Raw genomic sequence first — 14678 nt, forward strand, 5'->3', positions numbered from 1 at the left:
CCGCGAGCATTTGGTCGGCGCGCTCTGTGCTTGTCGCGCCGTTTTGATTAACTCATACAAAACGCAACACGTTAGTTTCTACCAACGTACCCTGTTCTGTACTTCGCGTGGAAAGCCGAAGGCCTTTTAACCATTTTCGGCGATATATGTTCGGCGGCCGAATATTCGGTGCCATCCCTAGTATGTTTAAAACCCAATAGCCTGTTGTGGCCCATGGACAATGATTGATTTTTAATTTCAGGAAGCGTTGTTGGGAATACAATAATATTCATCGCCATTATTAGCACCACAAAAGGCCTCTCCAAGAATTTTACCATACGTCGGTTGGTTAGGGTCAACAAAGCATGTGGACTTTGCATCCCTTTCCTAGCAATCTATAAATGTTGTGTTGTTCCGTGTAGTGACCCACATGTTTCCTTAAATAATATCATTATATTGTATAATTATGTATTTACTGTGAAGAAAAAAGATGAATCCAACATAAGCACAAAATGACTGGCTGTAGAAAAGTCTTGTAATTTGCATTTACGGTATTTGCAATAATTTGACCAACTAAAAATAGTATTTAGTTTCCTCCATATCCACAAGTGGTTCAACCCTGAACTAAAAAACAGATATTGTATTCTAAACTGCTTTGTAACTAAACCCCTTTCCCTTCCCCCATACTACCACTGTGGGTCGCTCTAACATGTCGTTTTGGTCGATACAGAAACCCAAATAGGTTCCCTTACTTTAAATTAGACCACTTTTGGACAATGGGCAGAGAGGAAAATGTTAACATGCTGCCCATTTTGATGTACAGGGAAGAGTTAAAAACAATTGCATTGTTAACATTGATCCCAGAAAAATTCCCATTTCGGGAGAGGACACCCACAAAATATCCTTCTAAAGATGGTCCCCCGAAGTTCAATTGGGAAAACTTTAATGCCCAGGTGTGTGCCCACATAAAGCCATATTAAATTGCCTTGTCAAATTTTTGAAAGTTGACTTTTTCATGGCACATGGAAGGGGGAAAATGGCCCATTTTGGGAAACAGGGAAACTCGTTATTGGAAGTAATATTAAAAAGCATCCATCTTAATCTTGTGTTGGTAAGAGTCTGTGGCATGTTTTTCAAAACCTACGCCACGGAGAACCCAATAAAAAAGGAAGCAAACCTTGGATATATTACCAGAATCAATATGGGCATATTTAAAGTGCTCATATCAAATGTTGTGTATTGTTTTATATTAACAGCAGGAGGGCTGGGGCAGCACTAAAAGGTTATATCTATGCCCACATTATACGAATCATTTCTACTCGCATGAACATCATGCATGTTAAGCTTATTCAATGGGAACACCATAAATTGGTAAGTAAGGGAGAGGAAAAGCACGGTTATCAGGACTTACTTTTTTCAAATACTGAGGTGGGTTGCCAATACAGACTGCAATAACAACCAGCTTTTTAAAAGCAGCTTTCTTTCGTTTTACAGGGGACCATTTTGGCAATAATGGGTATGAAGGATGTGTGAAAATTGGTTTTGGAATAAGTGTTCGATTTAACTTGAAATAAAAATCACAAGAGACTGTTTGGTGGCAAAAAAAGGGCAAACGTGTGAGAAAAAGGAGGTTGAGAATGCTTCTGGCAACACAAGGACATTCTGGAGTGTTAGCAGGGATCCGACCAGTTGATTTTCACTCACGCCACATGGTGGAAGATCTGGATAGATTTCAGGCAATTTAGCTGTCTCGGGCCATATGCCTTCTGTGAAAATTAAATTCGAACCATGGTTTGTTTTGTGTGGCAAGCCCCAAAATCATGTTATTTAATAAAGTGTATTTCGTATTGCCCTTTTTACAAATAAACATTTCTTCTTGTTTGAATAAAATTTGAGCTGTTTAAGCCTTCCTTGGGTCTCCACTCCCAGTAACGTTATTTTAACCCCTCATCCCTCTTTTGATCATGTTCTCTCCGCATAAAGGAGCCTGGTGGCTTCTCTGGACCGCCCGCTGGCAGCGGACTACATGATCAGAACTTCTTTAAATAAACATGGAAATCCCCTTGCGTATTATTTCTCCCTCTGTTCTCCCATTCTATAATGACAAATCTTAGACGTCGAGGAGTTATACACATTATTATTTCCTTTTTTTTCTCCCCCTGCCCATTGAACGTTTCTAGGTTGTTTGATGAGTGATCCGTCTGTGGTCTTTTTTCCATTGTACCTCTAAAATTAAAAGCACCATAAATTAGGGTCCGGCTTAGTCTCTCATTTCCGGGCACAGTATATTCCTCCCCTACCCTCTTCAAGGGAATGGTTACGTTTTTCTAGTTCGAAAATGTACCTTCCCGCCGGCTAACCTCTGTTTGGTTTTTCTCTCTAATTTCTTGCAAACTCTAATCTAAACGCCCTTTTGGCCCCTTTTTGAGCTTCGGCTAACTTTTCTTCTTGTTTTTCCTTGGGCCCAGCAGGTTTACTCACCAGACTGCTGGATGGAGGTTCAATCTGCACACAGGTTGTTTTTCAGGGCTGGCCTTTATGGTGGCTTGGACCAGGGCAAAAATTGCCACATTACCAATTTCATTAGGGGGGAAAAGCGTGCTTGCATTTAAAAAAAAAAAAACCAAGTGCAGATAAAAAAAAATTAAAATTACCAACCAACACCCAAATTCGGCTGAGCAATTAGGTTCGATATTTTAATCCACAATTCACGAATTTTGGCCTTGCACAATTTACGGAAAAAAAACATAATCTCAAAGTTATTTTTGCTTTGCCTAGGGTGTGACCAGTGCACTGTACCATTATTTATCTAAATTAGTTGTATGGTATTCATATGTTTCAGGTAGGCATGGTGGGAATTGCACTCCCAAAATATTTGTTAATCTTGGTTTATTGATCATTTATTATTTTGATATATTTATTAAATGTAGATGTTTATTTATTTTTTTTTTAGTTTTTTCATTTTGGAATTTACGGTTCAGGGTTAATCCAACAGTTAAAAAGGGATACTGTTCAAATTATGTATTTGTATTTGTTTTAAAAGTTTAAATTAATGGATGTTTTCAAAGTGGAATGGGAATTATCGTCCATATCAAAATTATTTTTGACAAAACAATCCGTGATTATGATACTACAAATTACGAAATATTCTCTACCAACTTTTCAACATGTAGTGCAGCTTAGGGATTAACATCTTGGCCGGGCCAGCAATCACTTTGTCCACCCTGGAAACCCTAAAATATAAAGTTGTTATTGGCTTATTTTTACCAATGTGATTAAATGATTCTTCATATTTTATTTGCCGGTTTTTGCTTTGACGTTGCTAAACCTAGTCATTTCAAATACACTGATACACCTTACACAAATGAACAGGACTTAATTCTGCGGCTCCAGTTTCTAAAAATATTTCTGAAATGAGCCCTTCTTTTCAATGAATCCCAGCTTCAAACAATTGTCCTCCAAATAAAAGCAGAAAAGCAAAAACATGTAATCTCCAAAACAAACCAAAATTTAACAGTGTTGAATATAAGCACTCCAAGGAGGCCTGTGTTATTGGTGAAGGGATGATTTTTAGCACCCAAGAAAACAGTTATAATGTCAAAACCTAGGCATGTCACCAAGTTCCCGACTCCACCAATTTTTCAAAAGGAACACTTCTAAAATAAGTTCAACTGGATGTACTTTTTGATGCTTTATTTAGCACTTAGAAACATGTAAAATAAGGTGTTTTGATTTAGGCATGTGGCACATGACGTTATTTTCTCTTCTCCCCAAAGTACCAATCTCAAACTATCATAGCTGTTCTATCAGATCTGCTTCACACTCTGTTCAGCTTAGAGGGAAGTTGATTGAGTCTTCTTTTTCAGTGAGAGAGTTTTATTTTTTAAACAAGGGTGTGGGTGTAGCTTAATGGTGTGATCGTACACTGAGAACTGTTTAACATGGATCTATGAAGCAGTATCCATCCTTTCACGTTGAAAGTCTAAGTGGGAAGACAGTGAATGTGCTCTTCCTGCTGTGCCTTAAACCGTCGGATTAATCTTCCTAAATTACCTCAATACAATCCAGACAAGAATACTTCCAAATCATGAGAGAGACCAGTTCAGATTCCGATGCCTCGTGCGATCAATAATCTTAATTTAACACTGGCATCTTTGAAACCCGTCTCTCCTTCATGGTTTTTTTAGAAAGGATAAGCAGAGTCGACATACTGTGGTAAGCATGGCAAGCCACCATGACATGAAGACATCGTTCCATTATCCTTACAACAGCTTCTGTGCGTTTTAAATATCCTCTCCTTAACACTCCATCGCAGTTTGATCGTGTAAATACGTCTACGTGGTCCTCGGTTTTCTGCATGGCACGCTGTAGTTGTGTCAGCTGCTGCACTTGCAAGTGGGACAGCTGTCATCCAGGTGCTCCACCACCTAATGGTGTCAAAGAGAGGTTTTTCTCAAGTCTGAATTGCAAATAAGCAATCAGTACATCTTATAAGCCGGTACACCTGCCAAATACAGTTATGGCAGCGGTTTTTACCAGATGCAATGTCACATGTTTGTATGACAACCACTCTGCCAGACATCAGTGCAGCAAAGTGTGAGGTTAGAACGCTGAGTGACATACCACAGCAATGAGTTCCAGCCACCTGTGATGTCATCTGCCCAAGCAGATCTAGTCATAATCGGAGAAAAAGACACGTCACCGGCTCACTTCCGACGTAAATCATTAGACATGACTGGCCGAGCTAGCATGATGAAAGTCAATGAGTTGTCATTCCACTTCACATACACATCAGCTGTCACGGATTACAAGCGACGCCTCTGTTTCCTTAACTCCAGAGGTTCTGGCGGACGTCACGGATCCAAATGTGCTAATCACTGGAACGACCCATAGGATACGTTGATTTACAATGGCAGGAGTATGTGCCCTTTGCATCGCATCATTTACTTGGAAAATGTGACATTTCAGCCAGAATAGGTAAGTCAAACATTAACTTAATATCACTTCTAATTACTGGAGCTGTCACAGGTTACAGCCGTGTCAACCACTCCAACTTGTCAAGATTGTTCCTGTTAACGATCCCAGACCACTTAAGATGTAAGGACCCAAATGCACAAGACCCGGCGAGACAGAGGTAAAGTAATCTTGTTGGATACTTTATTTTCCAAAAACAGCTAAAAATGAAAACGCTCACGCAGTGAGGAATCAAAAATTCAAGAAGAGTTCCAAGAGCATACGACATAACATGCAATAGACAAGAAACGATTACACATTGACCTGAACATGACGGAGCAAGACGAACTGACCCATGAACCACCTGGGAGACCAGGGGGGAATTTAAACACATGGGTAACAAGGCACAGTGTGGAACAATCAGGGGCGGGGCTGACACTGATTGGGCACAGGGAGACACACGAGGAAGTGGACAGGTGAAAACAATCATGGAATTAGACCACCACCCAGGGGAACTAAACGACAGACATGAACAACACAGGAAAAGGACCCAGACAATAACCCAGGGAGGGGAAAAAACATGACCGCAAACACCCAAGCTTAGAACAGACAACACTAAAACCGTGAATAAACCTGGGGTGTTGTGACAGGAACCCCCCCTTCACGGGACGGATCCAGAACGTCCCCAAAAAAACAAAGTCCAGCAGGGTGGGTGGAGGGGGTCCGGAGGGACGGGTCTCTCGGGCGCGACGCCCGTTGGCAAGGCAGAGTTCAAAAAGAGCTCGGGCTGGACGGCGCCGTGGCAAGGCAGAGTTCACAAAAGGGGGACTCGGCGGACGGCCCCAGGGGCCAGGCAAGAGTTCATGAGGAGGGCTACGCGTCCAAGACGGCACAGTTCATAGGTGTCACTGGACAGGGAACCGAGCGGTGGGAACCGGGCGTTAGCAAGATTCTCCACGGAGTAGGGAGGGGAACCAAGGACAGGGTTAGCAGGTACCCCGGCAGATACAGGTGATGTCGAGGCTCCAACAAAACAGGACAATAGGGATTTGGCAGGGGCCCCGGTAGAAGAGTAGTCGGCGGGACCCTCCAACGGCACAGGACAGATGACACCAGGCCGGCCAGGGACCCGGCAGAAGAGTAAGGTCGGCGGTGCCTTGCCAGTGACTGAGCAGGATGACATAGGGTCTGGCAGGGACCGCACGGCAGGCTGAGAGTAGTCGATCGGGTCCCTCCAACGCGACAGGACATTCGAGGGCTGGCAGAGACTGACACGGCAGGAAGAGTAGTCGGCGGGACCCGTGCACAGTGGCACGGAACCAATAGGTGGCTGGCAGGACCTCGGCCAGAGAGTAGTCTGAGCGGTGACTCCAAAGGCACAGTACTTGATAGGGCCGAGGCAGGACTTGTGAGAGCTCCCGGCAGGTGACTGAGAGTAGAATTCGAGCGGAGACTGAGAGATGACCTGACAACGGACACTGGACATAGAGCTTGAGCAGCCCCGGTCGAAAGATCAGTCGGCGCCCGGCCAGGTTGGGAACCCCGGCAGAGAGTACTCGACGAGGTGACTTCAACGGCACTCAAGGACATGAGAAGTGGGTCGACAGGAACTCGCGCAGGAGACTAGAGACGGAACTCTACAGGGCACTTGAGAGGACATAGAGTTGGCAGAACCTCCCAGACGGGACTTCAGACGTCACAAGAGTAGGGACTTGAGTGGAGGACTCGAGAGTAACTTGGAGAGTTGAACTGAGAGATGACTTGAGAGGACATCGATTGAGCGGAGAGAGACTCGTGAGCGGGACTTGAGAGGAAACTCGATAGGGAACTAGAGGAGACTCGAGAGCGTGGGACTCGACGAGAGGTGACTCGAGAAGTTGACTGGATCGGAGGTGGACTTGAGAGGGAACTCGAGACGGAACTCGAGAGGCTGACTTGAGAGGGAACTCGGAAGAGACTTTGAGAGGGAATCGAGAGGAGACTGAGACTTAACTCGAGAGGTGACTGGAGACGGAACTCGGAGAGATGACTTGAGAGGTGACTTCGAAGAGTGGAACTTGAGAGGTGACTTGAGAAGGAACTCGAGAAGGAGACTTCGATAGGGGACTGGAGACTCGAGATGCATTGAATTGACTGAGATTGATTGAGAGGGAATTGAGAGGAGACTTGAGAGTGAACCTTGAGAGGGGACTCGGAGAAGGGAACTCGAGAGGAGACTTAGAGGAAGTTGGACTCAAACTGAGGCACTCGGATATGAGCGACTTGAGACGGGAACTCGAGAGGAGACTTGAGAGAGACTTGGAGCGGATGGTTGTGCGAACTACGAGGGAGCTGGCGGAGGAACTTGACAGCGACAGAGACGAGGAGCTCGTGTCGGCCGACTGAGGACTCGGCCAGACTGGAGTGGCGGAACAGACTGGAGTCTGGCGTGGCCGGTAGCATGTCGACAGGACTCGGTGGATGGCTGGCGTCGGCTGAAGAGCCAACCGGATACGAGGACTCGAGTTGGCCTGGCTGGTGAGTCGGCGAGCTTGCGTAAGTCCGACTCTGGAGACTCGGTCGTGCACATGGCTGTAAAGGTAAGCCGAAAGCCAGAACTCCGGAACCATGGCTGTAAGGTCCGGTTCTGAGCCGGAAACATGCGCTGTACGTCCGTCACTGACCCGCTGAACATGGCCTGAACACTGTAGGTCCGGTTCTGGAGCCGGAAACATGGCTGTAAGGTCCCGTTCTGGAGCCGGGAACATGACTGTAAGGTCCGGAGCTGAAGCAGGGGCCATGGGCTGCTGGGCCAGCACTGGAGCCCGAACCATGGCTGCTGGCGCGGAGCGGAAGCCTGGACCCTGGCTGTGTAAGGCAGGTAATGGAGTATGGAAGCATGGATGCGTGGGCAGTACTGGTGCATGGGATCCATGGCCTTGTGGGCCGGTTCTGGAGCAGGACCCATGGCTGCTGGGGCCGGCACTGGAGCCGGAACCATGACTGCTGGGAACGGGAACACGGGTCCATGGCTGTGTGGGATGGTACTGGAGCAAGGTACACGGATCCATGGCTATGTGGGATGGTACTGGAGCACGGACCATGGCTGCTGGGTCCGGCACTGGAGCCGGAACCATGGCTGTTGGGCGCGGAAACCTGGCCTTGCGTCTCTTAGGAGTTTTTTGGAGGCTTCGTGGACCCCCAAACGCCAGACCAGACCCCAAGAAAGGGTCAGAAAATGAGGACTGGCTCTCAGGGCTACGTGAAAAAATCCTAAGCAACTCGGGCAACAAGCTCCAGAGCCAGGGCTTGCGAGCAACCTCCTGACGTGCCTCCTTCAACGCAGCCTCTCTACCCCGTCTAGATGAGGCGCCTTTCCACGTATAAAAAATATACTCCAGAGAATATCCAAGACGTTCCGCCTGTAGCATCAAAAGGTCTGCTGGGTCCATTTTTGGTCAGTTCGTTCTGTTACGATCCCAGACATTTAAGATGTAGGACCCAAATGCAAGACCCGGGAGACAGAGGTAAAGTATTAGTTGGATACTTTATTTTCCAAAACAGCAAAAATGAAAACGCTCACGCAGTGAGGACTCAAAAATCAAAGAGTTCCAAGAGCATAGACCTAACATGACAATAGACAAGAAACGATACGCATTGATTTGAACATGACAAGAGACAAGACGAACTGACACTGAACACTGGGAGACAGGGGAATTTAAACACAGGGTAACAAGGCACAGGTGGGAACAATCAGGGGCGGGGCTGACACTGATGGGCACAGGAGACACACGAGGAGTGACAGGTGAAAACAATCAGGGAATTAGACACACCAGGGAACTAACGACAGACATGAAAAACACAGGGAAAAGGACCAGACAATAATCCAGGAGGAAAAACCTGACAGCAAACACCCAAACCTAGACAGAAAACACTAAAACCCGTGACATAAACCTGGGGGTGTGACAGTTCCTGTTTCCGTTGTGTTTTGATCGTCTTGTAGCATTTTGTATTTGAATTTTTTCCTTTATGCAGCGCTTTTTGTAAACGTTGCATATTATTTTTGTTAAGCCGTGTATTTGTTTTAAATGCTGCACCTGTTGTCAAGTTGGAGATGTTTCTTCATTTTAATGTGTTTTTGCACAAAATCGTTTTTGAAAGTGAAGCGCGTTTCCCATAATGAAAGTGTGTTGGGCCATTGTAACAGATTTGCACTTGTCGGCCACCATACTTAAAACCAGAGTGGCAATATTTGGACATTTATTTAACAAAAAACCTTTGTTTTAGCTTTCTAGTTTTTAATCTCTGCCACGGTTTATATCCCTCTTAAGGTTAAAGTTATGCTCATTAAAATGTGAAGGAGAACATTGTTTAGTTTTCTTTCACAACGTGGCCGACTGGACTGATTTATGCCTGAGGATTTCTTGAGCTTGCCAGTGGCAAAACAAAAATTTCAATTAAAACTGCCTCTCAATCCTTCTCTCTAAATCTCTAACTAAATGTCTTGTTTTATTAGACCTTAACTCTACTATAGCTGAAATGAGATGAGAAACTGTAGTATGTGCTCATGTGTTTTAATGTCGGTATAGGCTTCTGCCTGAATATGCTTAATGAATGGCAGGTTTTCCTATTAAAAGAAATCTCTGAGCAGGACATATTTTTGATACTGAATATCTTGGTTTCTTATTTTCTCAGGGTACATTGTTCTGTTGTAATGTGCATTGCATTTGATAATGAAATAATCCAAAAGTAACAGAAAGTAAGATGTTACATTACATCTATATGTTGACATCTAACTTTTTTAGAGGTAGCTAGTTGTTACAATTAGGAATACATTTTCAAAGTGTGTAGCTGGTTGGCATTTAACGCCAGAAACATTGTGAACATCATATGGCAGGATCCTCAAATTTCCACATAGAAATACTATGTTGCTATAACAGCCTCCGCTGTTCTACTTTTAGACTTCACTGAACATTTTGGAACCTGGCTGGAGAGATCTGCCTTGGATGGTGATTGGCTAATGGTTACACAAGCCAAAAAAATCGTTATGACATCCTAAAGTAGCCACAATCTGATCAGCTCATTTTCCAACAGATTTTTATATAAATGGATCAGGACAAAAAGAGAGAGAATATTTTGCCCTGAAACAACTTTCAGAATCTCTTTACACAGAGGGGACACATGTTTATGTATAAAAGACATGAACAAGTGGATTTTGCATGGGTGACCTTTAAAGTATTTGGTAAATCTATTTGCCTGAAGAGACAAAGAGGATATATATGCTCATTTGTATTTTGTACCTCTACTTAGACATGTTTGCATACAGGCACTTCAAAATGCAGTCTGTTTAAGGCTGCCAACATTTCATTCATCACAAGTTTATTTCAAATTAACAACTATCGGCACCAACTACTGTATGGTGGAAATATTCCATCAACCTACAGTAATTAAACTGCGAGTCTCTCTGATTAAGAACGAGCACAGTTCATTGAAAACCATCAGTGATCATCTGAAAGTCGTAAGATACATTTGTCTGCCTGCATTTGAGACTAAAATGTTCTTATTGTAAGTAAGACAGAGATACAGTGATGTACTCCTAGTGAGGCGGTAAACAGCCAAATTGTCAACATTAGTGCGAGAATATCCACAACAAATTGCTCCTGGCAAGACACTGAGCCCATTATCTGATCAGATTTGACCACACATTTGTCGGTCCATTCAGCTAAAAAATGCATCACAAGTGGGTAATGTGACAGCCGGCGCTGACCTCAGACTTGGGGAGAGGTTTCCAGCACTCAGTGACTCGTCTTTCCTCCTACTTTGGAGTTCTTAAGTCAGGACTTCATGAATGAACCTTAATGTGACAGAGAAATTGGGGATCGCTTTCTCTGTCTGGCTCTGCCAACAGTTTGATGATATCGACGACTAGATGGCGTGAAGGCGGGAGACTCCAAAGAGAGGATTAGAGAGGGGAGATAAGGCTATCCACTGTAATTAAGCCCTATCTCTGTACAGCCACTGAAGAAAATAAATCACCCTTCAGAGCTTGCCAGCGTTGAAATGCATGAACAATTATTCAATAATTAATCGTTATACATGCAGGCTCCAAACACTAATAGGACACATTTTAACTACAGCATTAAATTAAATTAAGTCGGAATGCATTTAAGATCAATGTAATAGATCACCTATTTAACCTTTTTTAATCACTCTAATGTAATTGTATTAGCTCTGTTATCAAGCTTTTTATGATGTGCCCTATGTTCATTTCCCATTCCAGCCATGTTTAATTGAGAATGGAGATGTATAGGGTGTGGCACCAGACATACTGTACCAGTGGAGACATAACGCAGGGCCCTGGGGGAAGGTGCCAGCGTGGATATACAGTGCTGTAACAGGCTGAGGATGAAATGCAGATGAGGTCAAATATGACATTACAGAGTATTAAAGCTGGTAGTTTTACAGAACGTGAGCAAGTCCGCACAGCAGTCCTACTCTGCTTGACTTTTATAAACACATGGTACCTGCTAAGTCATTACCCTTATTTTAGTGAAAGTAATGCCTTATACGTTTTCATTGTTTTTGCTCTAAAAAATGTATCTAAAGGGCACAAATATATAAAGACTAAATGGGTTTTTCACAAATGATAGTCAGAATGTCAGGGAAATGATTTGATAAAGGTGATTAAAATGTTGTCAAGATGTCAGAAAATGAATGTACGGCACTTTGAGACTCCCCAGCTGGAAGCATAACTATATGTCACTCTATACTAATAAAAGTATACCTAAAAAATTAAAAATCCTTTAACCACGCAGAAACGTCCAGGTCTGAAAAGTGAAGCAAATGCAGAAGTGCCTTAAACCCAGTGGTGTAGTCTACTTTTTTGTAGTGGGTATACTGTAATAATTGTATTCATCCTGTCTCGAAGCAACACCTCATGAACACCATCACACTTACTAATGCATAGACTAGTTTTGAGACTGGTTATGTGTTATCAACATGTCAATGTATTATAAGCATTTTTATGTGACTTTTAACTGCCAGTGACATTAACAATAAAAAAATAAAAGAATGAACAATGATGGAAAAAGCCCACTTATCTTCTAGGGTTGAACAATTAATCGACATCTTTATCAAAATCTCAATATGGCCTACTGCAAACACTGTCTCTGACACAGCTCTCACCAAATTTCCAACTAAATCCTGTCCACCCTTCTCCGTGAGCTCCTGGGCTATTTTGTGTGCTCTGGACGTCTCATGCCGTCTAATCTTGTTTCTCAAAGAGGCCAGAGATGTTGATCTGCTTGAATCTGAGGACTGGATCTTAAAGTACACCCACTCCTCAGACATAGACACTCGTTGTTCTGTGAGGACACCTGTTGATTTTGTAGCGCTGCAAAGAGCACAACCTGGAAATAAACAAAACCATGACTAATTAGCATAATACAAGTTTTTACCAATAATATCTGCAGAAAAGAGCCAAGATTTACTCAAAAGTATTTAATAAACTGCTTACAATATTTACATCATGGCTAACAAATGCATGAAAAGCAGATAAAAGGAGAAAAATGTTCCACTTTTTCAATAGCTAATTATTTGACAACTACTGATAACTAACATATAGTAATATAATGGTTCTTAGTCTGCAAACAAGGCAAGGTCGGGGTCGACCGGGCGGCCTGAGATTGGGAGGTCGTCTTGTAGTTTTGGTAGTGTCATAGAGGTGACCGAACCGAGTCAAGGGTTGTTATTGGTTAGTCCACATGGTGGGTTTCAAAAATAAGGTCACATACCTTTACAGTGTATTAAAGTTTCTCTTGAAGACAAAAATAAGACAGATTATAGACAACCGAGGACTTGGAAGGGTCATGTCTGGACCCTCTCGAGATTGGTTCGTTTTTCGCTTCCCTCTCGGAATTGAGGGTCCTCATCTCGGGTGACGTTACAAAAATGACGTCTTTTTTTATAAAATTACTTTTACGGTATATAAACACTGATCTATTATGGGAATAGACGTACGACTCCCCTTTTAAATAAAATTTTTACATTTTTCGCGTATCAAAGAAAGAACGGAAACTCTTTTTATAAACACTCTACACCACGGAGGTAACTACGAACGGAGAAACTCAATACTAGTCCCAACTCACCCTTTAACCGAGTCCTACTTTCCTACTTGGAATATACTTTAACAAGACGGGTGAATCAATTTAGTATGTTTTACACTTATATACAAACGGGAAGGAGGGAAACAACACTTTATTCTCGGACAAGGGGTGAGGAGTTCTACCTTAAAAAAAATAAGATGGTCGGACCTATGACCCAGGAACTTTTTTACCATATAAACCATAGAGTGATCATGGTCCGTAGACTTGGTCCTTTTTACCGACCTATCATATCAGGGTTTAAGTGAGCTAGAATCGATTAAAATGTTTTTACATTTTGTAGTACACATGAAATTTGTTACGTCTGTTACCAGTGTTAAGGGCATTTATCCCCACGTTGATTGGTATGAAAAACGATAGATAATTAACCAGGTAACAAAGGTAATTTTATTTACTAATTTGTTATACCAGGGATATTTACATTTCTTCGGTTATTTTAACCCAACTGTACGGTGACACGACAGTCGATAACAGACAACTTGTTTTGTAAAAGGTATATTGGAGAGTAGGTTGAATGCTGTGTAACTTTTCCCAATGTTCAACATTCCGCTTTGTAGTTCTCGTCGTGTCGTACTTTCCCTGTACAAGTTAGTGATCCTCGGGCCGAGCGAACCGCGTGTTCGGTTTTAGGGGGTCGAACAGGATTAAAAGGATTTACTCTAATAATTAAATGTTTTTCCTGGAGTCGAAAATTTCATCTGAACTTTGATATAGTAAACTCTGGGTATGTGAGAATCCTTTGTACAATTTAGCTCCATTATTTCCATTCACCTTCAACTACGTTATAGAGTATCTAAAGTTATGTTGACTTACTCGTAAACCGTGGTGAACTCAGCGGGGAGGGGACACCCGGTTTTTCTCTTCCTTCCAAATTCGTCAACACATCAGATGCACTATGCGACATATGGCATATGCGGTGATCTTTACGTCACTTAAAAAAAAAAAAAAAAAAAAAAAAAAAAAAAAAAAAGGCATACGGAGAATTTTTACTCGGCTACTATGCATGTTGTAGAAACACTGGAGCGCGAAAGTCGCGAAGGCGGGGAAGGACACAATTATGGAAAAGACCTGAGACCCGGAAGGCAGGCGGAAACCGGGACAAACCGATCGGGGTTGTCGGTTGTGGTGAAACAACGCCGAGACCCTGGTTTGGGGTGGCAAGAGGGATTGCAAAGTCTTAACAGGAGGTAGGTAAGGTTAAGCGGCCTCGCGGATTTGTCTTCGTTTCGGTGACTTTCGCTTTTTGGGTCTTGGGGGTTTATAAGCAATTACAAAAGGCTTTCAAAGGGGGATAATGGGTGATGTCTTCTCTCCGGTCCAGTTCCGGCGACAGGATTTTCCACTGGGTCTTCTTTGCTTCGGCGCCGGGCATGGCCTTTAATGGGGCCATTCACTGTAAGCGGGTCTACAATAGTAATTGCATTGTCATCGCTTCATTCTTCGTCCGTAGGAACAATTCACCTCCGCTGGTCTTTTCAATCCATTTACAGTCGTGTCATTGTTACGTTTCTTCCGACTAGTTTTTGTGTAATTTAAGTATTTAGTTACTGATACGTTTACTCTCAATTTTTTAAGTAACGCACCAACGTACATTTCACGTAAATT

General features: G+C 43.1%; 1 protein-coding gene across 1 annotated transcript in view; it reads left to right on the forward strand.

The window, feature by feature from the left end:
• The window catches only part of LOC104965978 (G-protein coupled receptor 64), a 45223-nt gene that overhangs the window by 9012 nt on the left and 21533 nt on the right, over positions 1 to 14678 (forward strand). The gene's annotated exons all lie outside the window — the stretch shown is intronic.

The sequence above is a fragment of the Notothenia coriiceps genome, unplaced genomic scaffold (assembly GCF_000735185.1).
Source record: "Notothenia coriiceps isolate Sejong01 unplaced genomic scaffold, NC01 NC01_scaffold00037246, whole genome shotgun sequence".
Classification (NCBI taxonomy): Eukaryota; Metazoa; Chordata; class Actinopteri; order Perciformes; family Nototheniidae; genus Notothenia; species Notothenia coriiceps.